Raw genomic sequence first — 17,065 nt, 5'->3', positions numbered from 1 at the left:
GAAACTTTCTCTGCTCTGCAGCAGCTTCCGTCTGTTGCAACTAAACCAAACCAGAATAAACCTGAATGGGAAACCTGACCTTTCCCCTGCCGTTGTGAAAGTAGCTTTTCGGCGCCTCTGCCTTAACGACCCCTCAGCAAAATGACCTTTTTGAAATGACAGCATCACCATACCTCCCCCTTAATATAAATGAAAATCAATATAGAAAGATGGTTTCATTTTTAACTCATTTGTTTTACTCTGTTAGTACACATATATTACATTGATGATAATTATGCAAACATACACGACTACATTCTATTTCTGTCCGCGTAGTCATGCCACCAAACACCTTCGTTTTTCACCCAAGTCTTGACAATGCATCGGCAATTACATTTTCTCGTCCCACCACATGTACAATTTTGAAATTGAGTGGCTGTAATAGTAAGCTCCACCGAAAAAGACTAGAATTTTTGTCCTTAAATTTCTCCAAAAACGATAATGGATCGTGATAATTATATATGATTGTCTCAGACACATTACTGGCAACATTACTGTTAAAACTTTGTAACGCCAGCACAAAGATCTCCTTCTCTCCTTCACAATTGTTGAATATTTCCGTTGATGAACGTTAATTTTCCGGGAGAAATATCTAATAGGTATTTCGATCTTATCATCATCTTGATATAAGAGTATAGTACAGGCACGCATGTAACTCGCATGGACAGCCACCTTGAATGGCATCGCGTAATTAGGTGTGGCTAATACTAGGGAAGTATATTTAGATGAGCTTCCAGGGTGTCAATTGCCTTCTGATTGTGTTCCATCTATTGAGATTTCCCTAATTTCTTCAGTAAATCAATGAGTGGAACAGGCACACACCTAAAATTCAATACGAAACTCTGGAAAAAGAAATCAATCCCATGAATCATTGTACGGCTCTCTTCGTCGGGGGTATGGGAAACTCCCCAATAAACTTTATTTCACATTCAGTGAGGCAATCTGTCCATTTCCAGTAGCATGGCTCAGGAAGGTGACTTGCATTTTGGCGAGTTCACTCTTAGCCAGTTAGGTCACCAAGCCTACCTCCCGAAGTTGTATGGATAATTCTGATAAATCCAACAAATGGTCCTTCCAAGTGTGACTAAAATCACCAGATCGTCAACGTGTATCACACCACTGGGGAAATCCAGAAATGATTTTATTGGTTAAGTCTTTTAAATTGATGTAGTCTGTACGACTTTACAAAGACTGGAATTGACTTCTCTCTTTTGGATAAAGGCAACTGTCAGTATCCTCTGAGAAAGTCAAACTTATAATTATAAAAATCAAGTCGGATATGAATCAAACGTTGTAATTACATTAAATTGACAATAGTCTACAAACAACCGTCAGATACCATGTGGTGTTGGCACTATTGCAATGGGTGAACTCCAGTCACTGCACCTCACTGTAATTAAGCTGTCTTGGAGCATGTGTTCAAGTTTTTCTTGAACCTGTTCCAACTTCAGCACATTCGGTTTATAAGAATGTTGAATATTTGGAAAAAAACATTTCCTTCATCTATATCGTGCAGGATTAGATTAGTGCTTCCCAGCTTATTTCCACATATCACCAGCTATATCCCCTCGTGCTGTGGACCCCCATTACTGTCCGAGGAAAATGGCTCTCACTGCCCACCCCTATCTAATCCTCTGATCATCTTGCATGTCTCTGTTACGTCACCTCTCTAACAAAAACGGTCTCACGTCCTTCAGCCATTCATCCTAAGAATTTCCTTCCATACCAGGCAACATTCTGGCCAATCTCCTCTGCACCCTTTCAATTGCTTCCACACCCTTCCTGTAATTTAGCAACGAGAACTGTACACTTTGCTCCACGTGCAGCTTTACCAGAGCTTTGTACAGCTGCAACATGACCTCATGGCTTCGAAACTCAATCCCTCTACCAATAAAAACTAATACACCATTCGCCTTCTTTACAACCTATCAACCTGGATGGCAACTTTCAGGGATCTATGCAGATGGACATTTAAATCTCTCTGTTCATGCACAAGACCAAGAATGTTACCAATACTCCAGTACTCCGTATTCCTTTTACTCCTTCCAAAGTGAATCACCTCACACTTTACCACATTAAACTCCATTTGCCACCTCTCATCCCAGCTCTGCAGCTTATCTATGTCCCTCTGTAGTCTACAACATCCTTGGCCCAGACCACAACTCTACAAAACTTAGTTTCATCTGCTAATTTACTAACCCATCATTCTACGCCCACATCCAGGCCAGTTATAAAAATGATAAACAGCAGTGGCACCAAAACAGATCCTTGCGGTACAGCACAAGTAACTGAAGTCTAGGATGAACATTTCCCATCAACTATCATCCTCAGTCTTCTTTCAGCTTGCCAATTTCTGATCCAAACCGCTAAATCATCCCCAATCCCATAATTCTGTGTTTTCTACAATAGCCTATGTGGGAAACCTTATCAAACGCTTGACTGAAATACATATACACTACATCAACAGCTTTACCCACATGCACCTGTTTGGTCACCTTCCCAAAGAACGCAATAAGTTAGTGAGGCATGACCTACCCTTCAAATAACCGTATGAGCTATCGCTAATCAAATCATTCCATTCTAGAAGATCATAAATCCCACCTCTTATCATCCATTTCAGCACTTTACCCAGAACTGAAGTAAGGCTCACTGGTCGAGAGTTGCCAGGGTTGTCTCTACTTCACTTCTTGAACAGGGGGACAATATTTGCTATCCTCCAGTCTTCTGGCATTATTCCTGTGGACAATGACCACATAAAGATCAAAACCAAAGGCTCTGCGATTCTCTTCCATAGCTTCCCAGAGAATCCAATAATAACAGAACGAGTTAGGGAACTGGAACTGGAGTTGGATGAACTGAGGATTATTCGAGAGGCTGAGAAGGTGATAGATAGAAGCTACAGGGACATAGTTACGCCAGAGAACAGAGGTAGCTGGGTAATAGTTAGAGGTGGGAAGGGGAGGAAGCAGGCAGTGCAGGGATCCCCTGTAGTCATTCCCCAAAAAAATAGGTATACCGTTTTGGATACTGGTGGGGACAGCCGAGCAGGGGTAAGCTGCAGTGACCAGGTCTGTGGCGTGAGGTCTGGCTCTGAGACTCAGAAGGGAAAGGGGGAGAGGAGGAGAGCGCAAGTTATAGGAGACTCTCTAGTTAGAGGGACGGACAGGCGATTCTGTGGGTATGGGCGAGACTCTCGGATGGTTTGTTGCCTCCCGGGTGCCAGGGTCCGAGACGTCTCGGACCGTGTCTTCAGAATCCTTAAGGGGGAGGGTGTGCAGCCAGAAGTCGTGGTGCACGTTGGCACCAACGACATAGGTAGGAAGAGAGGTGGGGAGGTCATTCAAGAGCTCAGGGAGTTAGGCTGGAAGCTGAAAGCTAGGACAGACAGAGTCGTCATCTCTGGGTTGTTGCCGCTGCCACGTGACAGTGAGGCAAGGAATAGGGAGAGAGTGCAGTTGAACACGTGGCTGCAAGGATGGTGTAGGAGGGAGGGCTTCAGGTATTTGGACAATTGGACTGCATTCTGGGGAAGGTGGGACCTGTACAAGCAGGACGGGTTGCACCTGAACAAGAAGGGCAACAATATCCTGGGGGGTAGGTTTGCTAGCTATCTTCGGGGGGGTTTAAACTAATTTGGCAGGGGGATGGGATCCGGACTTGTAGTCCAGCAAGTAGGCTAGCTGTTTGTCAGGATGTCCAAGTATGTGTGGAGACTGTGAAGAAGGTAGCACTGACAGGGAATACTTGCGGACACAGAGATGGGTTCAAGTGCATATACTTCAACGCAAGGAGTATCAGAAATAAGGTCGGTGAACTTAAGGCGTGGATAGGTACCTGGGACTACGATGTTGTGGCCATCACGGAAACGTGGATAGAAGAGGGACAGGAATGGTTGTTGGAGGTTCCTGGTTACAGATGTTTCAGTAGGATTAGGGAGGGTGGTAAAAAAGGAGGGGGGGGGGTGGCGTTGCTAATTAGAAATGATATAACAGCTGCAGAAAGGCAGTTCGAGGGGGATCTGCCTTTAGAGGTAGTATGTGCTGAAGTCAGAAATAGGAAAGGTGCAGTCACCTTGTTGGGTGTTTACTATAGGCCCCCCAATAGCAGCAGAGATGTGGAGAAATAGATTGGGCCACAGATTTTGGAAAGGTGCAGAAGCCACAGGGTAGTAGTCATGGGCGATTTCAAATTCCCAAATATTGATTGGAAGCTCTTTAGATCAAGTAGATTGGATGGGGCGGTGTTTGTGCAGTGTGTCCAGGAAGCTTTTCTAACACAGTATGTAGATTGTCCGATCAGAGGGGAGGCCATTTTGGATTTGGTACTCGGTAATGAACCGGGACAAGTGATGGGCTTGTTAGTGGGTGAACATTTTGGTGATGGTGACCACAATTCTGTGGCTTTCACCTTGGTTATGGAGAGAGACGGGTGCGTGCAACAGGGTACGTTTTACAATTGGGGGAAGGGTAATTACGATGCTGTAAGACAGGATCTGAGGAGCATAAGTTGGGAGCATAGGCTGTCAGGGAAGGATGTCGTGGAAATGTGGAACTTTTTCAAGGAACAGATATGACGTGTCCTTGATATGTATGTACCGGTCAGGCAGGAAAGAAATGGTCGTGTGAGGGAACCTTGGTTGACAAGGGAGGTTGAATGTCTTGTAAAGAGGAAGAAGGAGGCTTACAAAAGGTTGAGGAAACAGGGTTCAGACAGAGCAGTGGAGGGATACAGGATAGCCAGAAGGGAGCTGAAGAAAGGGATTAGGAGAGCTAAGAGAGGGCATGAAAAATCTTTGGCGGATAGGATCAAGGATAACCCAAAGGCATTTTATGCGTATGTGAGAAACATGAGAATGACAAGAACGAGGGTAGGTCTAATCAAGGACAGTAGTGGGAGACTGTGTATTGAGTCGGAAGAGATAGGAGAGGTCTTGAATGAGTACTTTTCTTCAGTATTTACGAATGAGAGGAACCATATTGTTGAAGAGGAGAGTGTGAAACGGACTAGTAAGCTAGAGGAGATACATGTTAGGAAGGAAGATGTGTTGGACATTTTGAACAACTTGAGGATTGACAAGTCCCCTGGGCCTGATGGGATGTATCCTAGGATTATGTGGGAAGCAAGAGAGGAAATTGCAGTACCGTTGGCAATGATCTTTTCATCTTCACTGTCAACGGGGGTGGTACCAGGGGACTGGAGAGTGGCGAATGTTGTGCCCCTGTTCAAAAAAGGGAATAGGGATAACCCCGGGAATTACAGGCCAGTTAGTCTTACTTCGGTGGTAGGTAAAGTAATGGAAAGGATACTGAGGGATAGGATTTATGAGTATGTGGAAAGGCACTGCTTGATTAGGGACAGCCAGCATGGATTTGTGAAGGGTAGGTCTTGCCTTACAAGTCTTATTGAATTCTTTGAGGAGGTGACCAAGCATGTGGATGAGGGTAGAGCAGTGGATGTAGTATACATGGATTTTAGTAAGGCATTTGATAAGATTCCCCATGGTAGGCTTATGCGGAAAGTCAGGAGGCATGGGATAGAGGGAAATTTGGCCAATTGGATAGAAAACTGGCTAACCGGTCGATGTCAGAGAGTGGTGGTAGATGATAAATATTCAGCCTGGAGCCCAGTTACAAGTAGAGTTCCGCAGGGATCAGTTCTGGATCCTCTGCTGTTCGTAATTTTTATTAATGACTTGGATGAGGGATCGAAGGGTGGGTCAGTAAATTTGCAGATGATACGAAGATTGTTGGAGTTGTGGATAGTGAGGAGGGCTCTTGTCGGCTGCAAAGGGACTTGGATATGATGCAGAGCTGGGCTGAGGAGTGGCAGATGGAGTTCAACCCTGCCAAGTGTGAGGTTGTCCATTTTGGAAAGACAAATAAGAATGCGGAATACAGGGTTAATGGTAGGGTTCTTAGTGAGGTGGAGGAACAGAGGGATCTTGGGGTCTATGTTCATAGGTCTTTGAAAGTTGCCACTCTGGTGGATAGAGCTTGTAAGAAGGCCTATGGTGTATTAGCGTTCATTAGCAGATGGATTGAATTCAAGAGTCGTGAAGTGATGTTGCAACTGTACAGGTCTTTGGTTAGGCCACATTTGGAGTGCTGTGTGCAGTTCTGGTCGCCTCACTTCAGGAAAGATGTGGAAGCTTTGGAAAGGGTGCAGAGAAGATTTACCAGGATGTTGCCTGGAATGGAGAATAGGTCGTATGAGGATAGGTTGAGAGTGCTAGGCCTTTTCTCGTTGGAACGGCGAAGGATGAGGGGTGACTTGATAGAGGTTTATAAGATGATCAGAGGAATAGATAGAGTAGACAGTCAGAAACTTTTTCCCCGGGTACAACAGAGTGTTACAAGGGGACATACATTTAAGGTAAAGGGTGGAAGGTATAGGGGAGATGTCAGGGGTGGGTTCTTTACCCAGAGAGTGGTGGGGGCATGGAATGCGCTGCCTGTGGGAGTGGTAGAGTCAGAATCTTTGGTGACCTTTAAGCGGCAATTGGCTAGGTACATAAGCTAGGACAAATGTTCGGCACAACATCGTGGGCCGAAGGGCCTGTTCTGTGCTGTATTGTTCTATGTTCTATGTTCTAAATCCTGTCTGGCCCAGGGAACTTATTTATTTTCACACTTTGCAGAATTGCTAACACCTCCTCCATATGAACCTCAATTTCATCTAGTCTTATAGACTGTATCTCAGTATTCTCTTCGACAATGTTGTCTTTTTCCAGCGTGAATTCTGATGAAAAATATACATTTAGCACCTCTCTTATTTCCTCGGACTCCACGCACAACTTTCATCTACTGTCCTTGACTGGTCGTCCTCTTATTACAATCATTCTTTTATTCCTAACATATCTACGGACCACGTTCGAATTTTCCGTGATCCTATATTCCAAAGATATCTCATGTCCCGTCCTGGCTCTTCTTAGCTCTCTCTTTAGGTCCTTTCTGGCTAACTTGTAACTCTTAAGAGCCTGAACTGAGCCTTCACGTTTCATCTTTGCATAAGCTTTCTTCTTCCTCTTAACAAGACATTCAATTTATTTCGTAAATCACAATTCCCTCGCTACACCACTTCTTCCCTGCTGACAGATACATACATATCAAGGAAAAGTAGTAGCTGTTCCCTGAACAAGCTCCACATTTCATTTGTGTCCATCCCCTGCAATTTCCTCCCCCATCCTCTGCATCCTAAATCTTGCCTAATTGCATCATAATAGCCTTTCCCGCAACTATAACTCTTACCCTGCGGTATCTATCTATCCCTTTCCATCGCTAAAGTAAATGTAACCGAATTGTGGTCACTATCACCAAAGTGCTGACCAAGCTCCAAATTTAACACCTGGCCTGGTTCATTATCCAATACCAAATCCAATGTGGCCTCGGCTCTTGTTAGCCTATCTATGCACTATTCAGGAAACCCTTCTGCACACATTGGAAAAACTGACCCATTGCAATTATTCGAACTATAGCCTTTCCAGTAAATATTTGAAAGGTTAAAGACCCCATAACAACTACTCTGTTACTTTCGTGCCTATCCAGAATCATCTTTGTAATCATTTTCTCTACATCTTTGAAACTATTTGGGGGCCTTTCGAAAACTCCCAACAGGGTGACTTCTCCTTTCCTGTTTCTAACATCAGCCCATATTACCTCGATAGACAAGTCCTTATCAAATTTCCTTTCTGCCACCGCAATTAGCCCTTGGCTAACAATGCCACACCTACCCCTCTTTTACCAACTTCTCTGTTCTCACTGAAGCATCTAAATCCCGGAAACCTGCAACAACCATATCTGTCCCTGCTCAATCCATGTCTATGTAATGACCACAACATCAAAGTCCCGGATACCAACAGACGCTGCAAGTTCATCCATCTTATTCCGGATACTCCTGGCTTTGAAGTAGACACACTTCAAACCACTTTCCTGCTTGCTTACACTCTTGCGACCTTGAAATCTTATATATGACCTCACTACTCCCCAATTCCTGCACACTGGAGCGACAATTCAGTTCTCATCCTCCTGCTGTATTAGTATAAGCTCTCCCAAAGAGCATTAGCAAATTTCCTCCTACCCCACCCTGAGGATATTGTATCCCTCTGGTTCAGGTGTAGACCATGCCGTTTGTAGAGGCCCCAACTACCCCAGAATGAGCCCCAATTATCTAGGTATCTGAATCCCTCCCTCCTGCACCATCCCTGTAGCCACGTGTTCAATTGATCTATCTCCTTATTCCTCACCTCGCTAGCACATGGCACGGGTAAAAATCCAGAGATAACAACTCTTTTTCTGCTAGCTCGACGCTTCCATTTCAGCTTCTTGAATTTCTGCCTTACATCCCCATCCCTTTTCCTATCTATGTCATTGCTGCCTAAGAAAATCACAATTTGGGGCTGCTTCCTCTCTTCCTTTAGGATACTGAAAACATAATCCGAGATATTAGAACCCCGGCACCTGGGAGGCAACACACCAACACAGAAAATCCTACCTGTACCCTCAACTATGGACTTTGCAATGATTAATAGGCTACTCCTCTTCCCCCTTCACTTCTGAGCAACAGGGGCAGACTCTGAACTCTACGGTTTACCCCAGTAATTCGTACCCCTCCGCCCGCCTCCCTCCCTCCCCCAACAGTATCCAAAACGGTATACGAGTTATTGAGAGGAATGGCCACAGGGCATCCCGGCACTGCCTGCCTCTTCCCTTTCCGTCCCCTGATTGTAACTGATCTATATTTCTCCTGTACCTGACGCGTGACTACCTCCCTCAAGTTCCTTTCAATTACCCCCCAGCCTCTGGAATGACCCAAAGTTCATCTACCTCCAGCTCTAATTCCCCAATGCGGTTTCTGAGGAGCTGGACTTGGGTGCACTTCCCGCAGATGAAGCCAGTGGGGACACTAGTGGTGACCCTTACTTCCAAAGTTCTACAGAAGGAACATTTATCTGCCCTAACATCCATTCCCACTGTTCTGAATTCCCAAAGAGACGATTGAAAAAATCTAGTAGCCCTATCAATCCGGTGCATGGAACCTTATTTTTTTGGTTTGAGGAAGAGGATGAGTAGGAACACCACTTATGCAATGTTTCGGATAAAGCAACAACCTAAGTATATTGCCTCACTTACTCAGCAGTCTCGTGACTGCTCCTTCTTCAGCTATACACGAGCTAAGTTTTTAAAGGATTAATTTGCCATTCCGGCAGCCCCTGATCCTCGCTCTCACTGCCTCCATTTCTGCTGAAAATGAAGGCCGCTGAATCTCAAGACAAGTCCTTTGAGAGAGAAATTTACTTTCCCAGCAGAGCCCAGATCCTCGGTCTCACCACTGTCGCTGCTGCTGAAAATGGAGACTGCTGACACTTGAAGTAAGTCCTTTTAGAGGGAAACTTACACTCCCTCCCTTTTGAGAGGATTGTTTTAATCCTAAAATCTCCATAGATTATTTTAAAACATTTGATGTAAGGTTTGACCCTTGATCTGATTGTATCTGTGTGGACAATCTGTACCTAGTGGAAAAAAATTGAGTAAGTGTTCTACAATCTTTTTAGCTGTCATGGAATATTGCATACCAGAATGGACTTTGGAAATCTTGTTGACACATCCAATGTTATCAACAAATATTGATTCTCACTTTTGTTTTAGGTAGGGGTCATACAAAATCAATTCAGACCCTTGTAAAATGTTCCTCAACTCCACGATGGGGTTTTAAGCATGCTGTTTTATTACTGCCTGCAGTCTGGTGAAATTCATTCACATCCTTATGCAGACAAGGCCAGTAAAAATGCTTTTGTATTTTAGCTTTGAGCTTTTCATACCTAAATTACCCCCTCCTGGCAATCAGTGTGTTACCCACAACACTTCATTTTTATCACAACTGGCAATACAACTTACTGAACTTCTGCCTATTTCTCGTTTGCCTGAATAACTGATGGTCTCTATTTATTCATCAAGACTTCGTTTCTAAGATAGTAGCACCCAGGGATGCAGTAAAATTCTCGTCTGTGTACACTTTTTGATACATATGCTTTAGTTCTTCATCTTTCTGTATTAACTCAGTGAATTTCTCTCAGCTAAAATATCCACTTCGTTGTCCATCTGTTCCTGTTTTATCTCCACTATTTAATCAAACATGGTTTCTGATCATTCTCCTTCGAATTCTTTATTGTTTGATTTCTCTTCTTGTTTTCACTGCTGACTTTGTGACCTTGTTACCACACAGTCAGGAAAAGTCCGATGATATGTTTCATGACTATATGTAATAGCTCATTTGCCTGATTTTCCACTGGCTTTTCAACCACAGAAGATAGCACTCCTACCTCGGTACAGCGGTACCAAGGACAAATTGTAGTCCTCGAGCTGTGAGCTTTTCCAATACTCCTACCACTACTTCTTGATGTTTCACTGAACACTCTAGCCTCACTCGACATAATCGTCGTCTCACCATGAATTTAATGTACTAATACCTCTTTTTTCTGACAATAGTTCTTCTGAGTTACATATTTCCTTATCTCTCAACATCAAAGATTGACATGATTCTGTCTCTGTCAATACTGTAACTTCTTTACCTGCTGATCCTGATCTATGCGAGTAAACCTTACCTTCACAAGTAAATGGTTTAGGAAAATCATTTTCATCTTACCAACCTCCGACTTGGTTGTACATACTGGTACAGCTTTTTAGTCCCCATTGGGTTTTTCTTTACCATATCAACGAAATTCTTGGGCTTATCCTATTTTCTTACATCAGTCTTCCCAATGTTTTCTTCGAAGTCAATTACACTGTGATTGCATCTTTCCCACTTTATTGCAGTATAAACACAAGAGTTTTTTCTACTTCTTTTTCCCCTGCATGGAAGCTATCTTTGTTAGGTTCCCCGAGATCTACTTTTCCCTTAACATCTGAGGATTTCTCTTTGCTCCAATTTCTGCACCTCACGGATCGAAATTGATGTTGGAAACCAAATTTGAATTATAAACTAACTCATAATCATCGCCATTTCACCTGCTAATTGTGCCTTTTAAACTCTCTGCTCTTCCTCATGAGTTTTCATTAACTCACAAGGTGAATTTTTGAACTTCTCCAAAATAGTCTTCCACAAGATGGGTATGGAGTCTTTTGTCCTGGTAAGTTGCTGTCTGAGCCTGGCTGTTAGTATATAGGCTGTCATGAATCCCAGTGGTCGGAGAAGTGTGACTGCCAGTTCCGAAATTTCGTTTTTATTTCATGTAGTGTGGCAAGTAAGTTAGGCCCTTCTCACGTTGTTTGTCTGTTAGGCATTTGTGGATGAGGTGAATACTCTGTAGATGTGTTCTTGTTCTTCCCATCATAGGTCGAGAGTGCTGAAGTGTGTTGTAACCCTTGTGAATAGTGTCCTAATGTAGCTTCTGTATGTCTCGGTGGTTCCTGTTGTAATTCAGGGTTTGGTCGGCGTACGTGGCTTTCCTGTACACCTTTGTGGTGCATTCACCGTTCTGTGCTCTTTCTATTATCGCATCCAGGAATGGGAGTTGATTGTTGGTTTCCTTCTCGCCCATAAGTATGATCCCTGTGAGTATGGTGCTGATGATCTGGCGTGTGTTCTCCATCTCTGAACTATTAATTACAACGCTAGTGTCGCCTACATATCTGGTCCAGAGTTTAGGTTGAATTTGTGATAGGATTGTTTGTTCCAATCGTTGCATCACTCCTATGAGCCCAGAGATAGGTGGGCTCTATGAGCCCAGAGATAGGTGAGCCCATAGGTGTTCCATTGATCTGTTCATATATTTGGTTGTTGAATGTGAAGTGTGTCATCAAGCACAGGTCTAATATTTTGAGTATGCAGTCGTTGTTGATAGGTTCCCCGTCGTGTTGTCTGTTCTGCCTGAACAAGAGGTTGGCTATTGTCTCTGTCCAGTTAGAGTTTTGTCAATTGAAGTGAACAATGCCATTACATCAAATGAGACCATTGCTTTGGTCTTGTCTATGCTTATGTTCTTGACCTAGAGGTAATAGTTAGATTCACAGTTGTTGGAGGTGGTATTTGTGTGGTGAAATTTAATTTTCTTCTTTTCAGCCCAAGCCCAGTTTTTACTCAAATTTTGCTTCAATTGGACGTGGAAATCTTCGATATTTGAGGAGGTACAGAATAGTATGAAAACTGGCACCAACCTCTCCCAAAATACTACCTGTGACCCATAAAACCCACCAGACCCACGGGAACCACACCCCTTCACTGACAAGCAGATTTTCAAGAAATACAATGCCAAAATATCCTAGACACATCACACCACTCCAATTAGCCCGAATTCCTCAGACCCGATCCATTCCCAAACAACTGGAATATCAGAAAGAATTTGTTAAAACACACCTTCCACCTTAGCCTGATTCTAGTGAACGTAACACCCTTCGCTTTTGCAGAATATAATTACCAGATATACAACATGTTGCGAGTGGAAATCCTACCGACATGATACATTACTCACCTGACATGGTGGAAATATAGCCACTTAGACTTTTTCTTAACTGGCGTCATACTTACCTGGTACAGTAGTAAGCCAGCAGTAAGCCCACCCAACATCTTACCTAACTGGTATGTGACTTATATGTATCCCCTTCTGAGTTACTTATCACATTACCTGCCATATGCTTTGGCAGCTTAGCCACTTTGCATCCTAGCCTCAAGGCATCTTTTCCACCTGGCCCCGAACTACTTATCAAACTTTTTCCATAATCCACATTTTTTTTCTTCACAGGTGCTGCACTATTTGACAACTAAATCACATAATGGCGCAGCTACTTCCTTTATAGTGGTTCCACCTACCACACTACACAAAACAAGAACTGGAGGTTTCACTAATATTGCATATTTCTGAAGAAGCTAACGTCAGATTTATCAGCCAGAAATATTCGCACTTTTTATTTTTATTCTAAACTTAATTGACATTTTTCATGAAAGGGTCTTAACAATTAGCATTGGAAAAGTTACTAAAAGGGCCTGACAGTAGGAGAGAATATTACGTATTCATAATAGATAATTTTCACGAGCATTGGCAGTTTGCAGGATTAGGGATTACCATAACAATTTCTGAACTTCCGGGTATGCTGTAGAACTTTTGTATTGTCTATTCTGAATGTAAAGTAATATTAAATATTACCAATGCAGATTAACGTTGATGGAAAAGTCTAAAAAAAAAGGTGATTTTCTCCTACATCTGTTTTGAATACTTCCTTCCGTTATCTTGTGCCAGTGTCACAACATTCAGTCATAATTATTTGCCCATGTAATAACTATGTTTCCTGTTTTCTGAACCCGGGACCAAAATCGGAAACTTAATGACAAAGAATGGGAGAGGCATCATTCCCTTCATTCTCTTCAATCCTTCAGTCTGATGGTCCTGCTGGGAATTGGCTTAAAGTTTAAATTGTGCTCAAGCCTGTCAGCATTCTGCCAGAGTCATTTCCTCCAGGAAACTTTGATCCAATCTTTCTTCATTTCCATAACCCTCTCACATTCCACTGCAGAAGAGAAAACACTTGCCTGTTTACTTCCTCCCTCTTCAGTATCCAAGGGTTCACACACACTTTCCAAGAGAATCAGCCCTTTAACTGTACTCCACTCAATGTACTCTACTGCATTCGCTGCTCACAATGTAGTCTCTTCTATGTTGGGGAACGAAGCATCAACACGGTGACTGCTGCGCAGAACATCTACGTTTTGTCTGCAAAAAAGACCCTGAGCTGCCAGTTGTTTGATACTTCAACATAACACCCTGTTCCTTGTTCAATATCTCTCTGATCTTTGGTGCGCTGCCCCAGCAAAGCTCAGCACAAGTTGGAAGAACAGCACTTCATGCTGCACTTGAGAACTCTACAGCCTCTTGGACTCTATCGAATTCAACAATTTTCAGGCCGAAGGCACCTTCTCCCAGGTCCTTACCCCAGGTCTCCTAGGCCAGCCCTTGTTTTCACATGGTCTGCTATTACACACAACCAATTGCTAGCCACTAATTTCCCCCATCGTCATAATTCTTTCTCCCAGGCACATCGTTATCCACTCGTTTACCTTTCCAACTATTTCTCTCTCTCTTCGTGTTCTGTTACCAGACACCCTCCCCCCACCCGAGCTTCTGCATCAAAAACATTTTTTGCAGTTGCCCCTCAGTTCTGAGAATGGGTCATTGGACCCGAAGTTTAAGTTTTGATTTTGTCTCATCAGATGCTGCAAGATCTGCGGAGCTTTTCCAATAATTTCTGTTTTTGACTCAACTCAAACGTGTCCACGAATTCCAAACGTTTTGCCTTTTACACTTTCTATCAACCATCCCAAGCGACTTGTTCCACAATCAGGAATCTCTTAGCTTCTAAAGAAGCCATTTTTACAGAAAGCACACCCTATTTAAAACAATCAAATACAGCACTCTAAAATAAAGCACAAATGCTCATTGCCTTTGAGTCCATGAATCTTAAACCCAACCTGGACTTTGATCAGGGATGATTTCCCAGCTTGTTATGGACCAGAACAAACATAGCGAAGTGATAGCCAAGATTTACCTTGTCAAAAGATGTTTAAGGTGCTTCATTCCAGATATGGGCTGATTGGTCAAACTGCTTGGCTTTAAGCTAAACGTGTTTTATTCTTACACCACAGTCAAAATACTAAGAAAGAAAAGAAAAATCAGCATCACTAACTCTGTCGAAATACATAACAGAAGAACATATTATTTGACTGCTATTCAACAACTGTTTCTATATAGCAGCACCCATGAACACGCACTTGCAAAGGCAACTGGCGCAAACCAGATTTTCCTCACATTCTGTCTCATCCAGTCCAGGAGAAGGAATACAGACAGAAAGAATCTTGCAGCAGAGGAAAAAGTCAAACTTTTGCAGCGCCAGAAATGTCTAGCAAATTCAAATAAAAACTCAACTTCAACATGAAAGCAAAACTAAAACCCTGAGTCTTTGTGGGTCTGACTCCATCCACTCATGCTTAATTTGTCTAATTTAGTAAAAAAAAAAAGTAGCCCCAAAGCTATTTTCTCTGCTTTCTACAGTGCAGATATTTCGGCACCAGGTTTGGAACACGCCTCTTCAGAAACAGGACAAAACAAATCTCTCTGAGAGGCACTTATTGCACAATGTTAGTCTATTGCTACGGTTTAAAATTGTCTAGAGTTTGATGGTAGGATGAATGTATGATATAAAAAGCTAAATAATTGAATGACATAATTATGTTTTAAAAATACGTTAAACATAGTACGTCTCTTGGTGTGTATGACTGCAGTGTGTGAGAAGTTCCTGATGCCAGTTTGTCTTTCCAATTCTACGTTCTTATTTTATCATGTATCAATTTCTACCTGCGTACTCTACCATTTAATATAATGGACGCTGATATTGGGCTTTCAATCCATTTTCTTGCCTGTTTTGACCAGTTAATGAAAGAGAAAATTGTATCATTGGTTCTGAATACAGAGAATGTTTGCAGAGTACATAATTACGGATAGTGGTTGAATCACTGTTGAGAATACAAAGATGACCATGGCTGCTTGTGTCCTCTCTGCGATCTTCTGTGAACTCCTTTGATGTATATTTCTCCAAGCTGAAAATACCCATGAAGATACACGTGCGTCCTGAAATCCTTTCATTCTGGAAAAAAATAAGTTTCCGATAATGATCGTGCACTAATGGTTCTTTGGAAATGAATAGGCACAAAACCAAATGTTTTGACAAGTATTCTTTTCAGAAAGCAGTACACACTTTCGGCAACATCTACCATCAGACAAATTATCTGTGGAACCCTGCAATATCGGTCTCTTTGTCATACCTTCCATTTATGTGCATCATCCTGCCTCATTTTACCACATACATCCTTGGATAAATATCAGTGAACTTATGCAATCTTCGATTTTTGCCTCATTTTCTCACAAAATTATTGAAACGACCCATAACTCTTTCATCGACAGTCTGTGGTGCTGGAAAAGGACCCTGCGTTGATTCTCCTGCACTCGGATGCTGCCTGGCCTGCTGTCCTTTTCTAGCACCACACCCTCTCGACTCTGATCCCCAGCATCTGTAGTCTCCACATTCTCCAAAATATTTCGATTTAGTTCCTGATAGATGCTGGTTGCATGCTATTGGCACAACTTCTCATTTTGTGTGAAAATACATTGCATTCCACTCTTCAACTCCTCCATGATTTCCTCTGTTTCAATTTATAGATACAAGTTTTTTTTAATGCAGGAACTGAGAAACATCAGCATAAACAGGATAGCTTGACAAACGTATCAGTCAACGTACTGCTTCTCAGAATAAAACAAAACTGCTGCTGAATTGAATTCACAGCATATCAAGCACAATATTTTGGAATTGACAGAAACACTGAAAAGCAGAATAGATGAATTAATCCTATCCACGAACCAGGATCATTCTTGTTTTCACTGTTATTTCAATGTACACTGCAACACGCATTGTGGCAATCGTCATAGAGACATAAAGCTATAGATAAGTGCAACACAGAAACAGATACTTTTATCCAATCGTCCATGCTGTCCAGATATTCCTAAATCATTTGTCCCATTTGCCAACATTTGGCCTATTTTCCTCTTTCCCCTTCCAAATCATGTACCCATCCAGATGCCTTCTATATGTTGTAATTGTACCAGCATCCACAACTTCCCCTAGCAGTTAAGTCCATACAAGCACCACCCTCTGCATGAAATCTTTTTAGATCCCTTTTAAATCTTCCTCCTCTCACCTTAAACCAGGGTTCCAGGTTCGATTCCAGCATCGGGCGATGTGTGGAGTTTGCACATTCTCCCCGTGTCTGCGTAGGTTTACTCTGGGTGGTCCGGTTTCCTCCCATAGTCCAAAGATGTGCAGGTCAGGTGAATTGGCCATACTAAATTGCCCATAGTGTTAGGTGCATTAGTCAGAGGGAAATGAGTCTGGGTGGGTTACTCTTCGGAAGGTCGGTATGGACTTGTTGGGCCGAAGGGCCTGTTTCCACACTATAGGGAATCTAATCTAATCTAATCTAAACCTAT

At 42.7% G+C, this 17,065-nt stretch overlaps 1 long non-coding RNA gene across 1 annotated transcript; it reads right to left on the bottom strand.

Moving 5' to 3' along the window:
- Positions 1 to 298: 298 nt before the first annotated feature.
- Positions 299 to 15,759, bottom strand: LOC148141045 (uncharacterized). Its single transcript, XR_015753120.1, has 3 exons — positions 15,521 to 15,759; positions 14,574 to 14,678; positions 299 to 1,158 (listed from the first exon to the last, which is right to left on the bottom strand). It is a non-coding gene; the product is annotated as an uncharacterized LOC148141045 (long non-coding RNA).
- Positions 15,760 to 17,065: the final 1,306 nt, after the last annotated feature.

The sequence above is a fragment of the Chiloscyllium plagiosum genome, unplaced genomic scaffold, assembly GCF_037043375.1.
Source record: "Chiloscyllium plagiosum isolate Xiang-an unplaced genomic scaffold, Cpla_swu_hap1 HiC_scaffold_35, whole genome shotgun sequence".
Classification (NCBI taxonomy): Eukaryota; Metazoa; Chordata; class Chondrichthyes; order Orectolobiformes; family Hemiscylliidae; genus Chiloscyllium; species Chiloscyllium plagiosum.
This window is presented reverse-complemented; position numbering and strand designations above follow the sequence as displayed.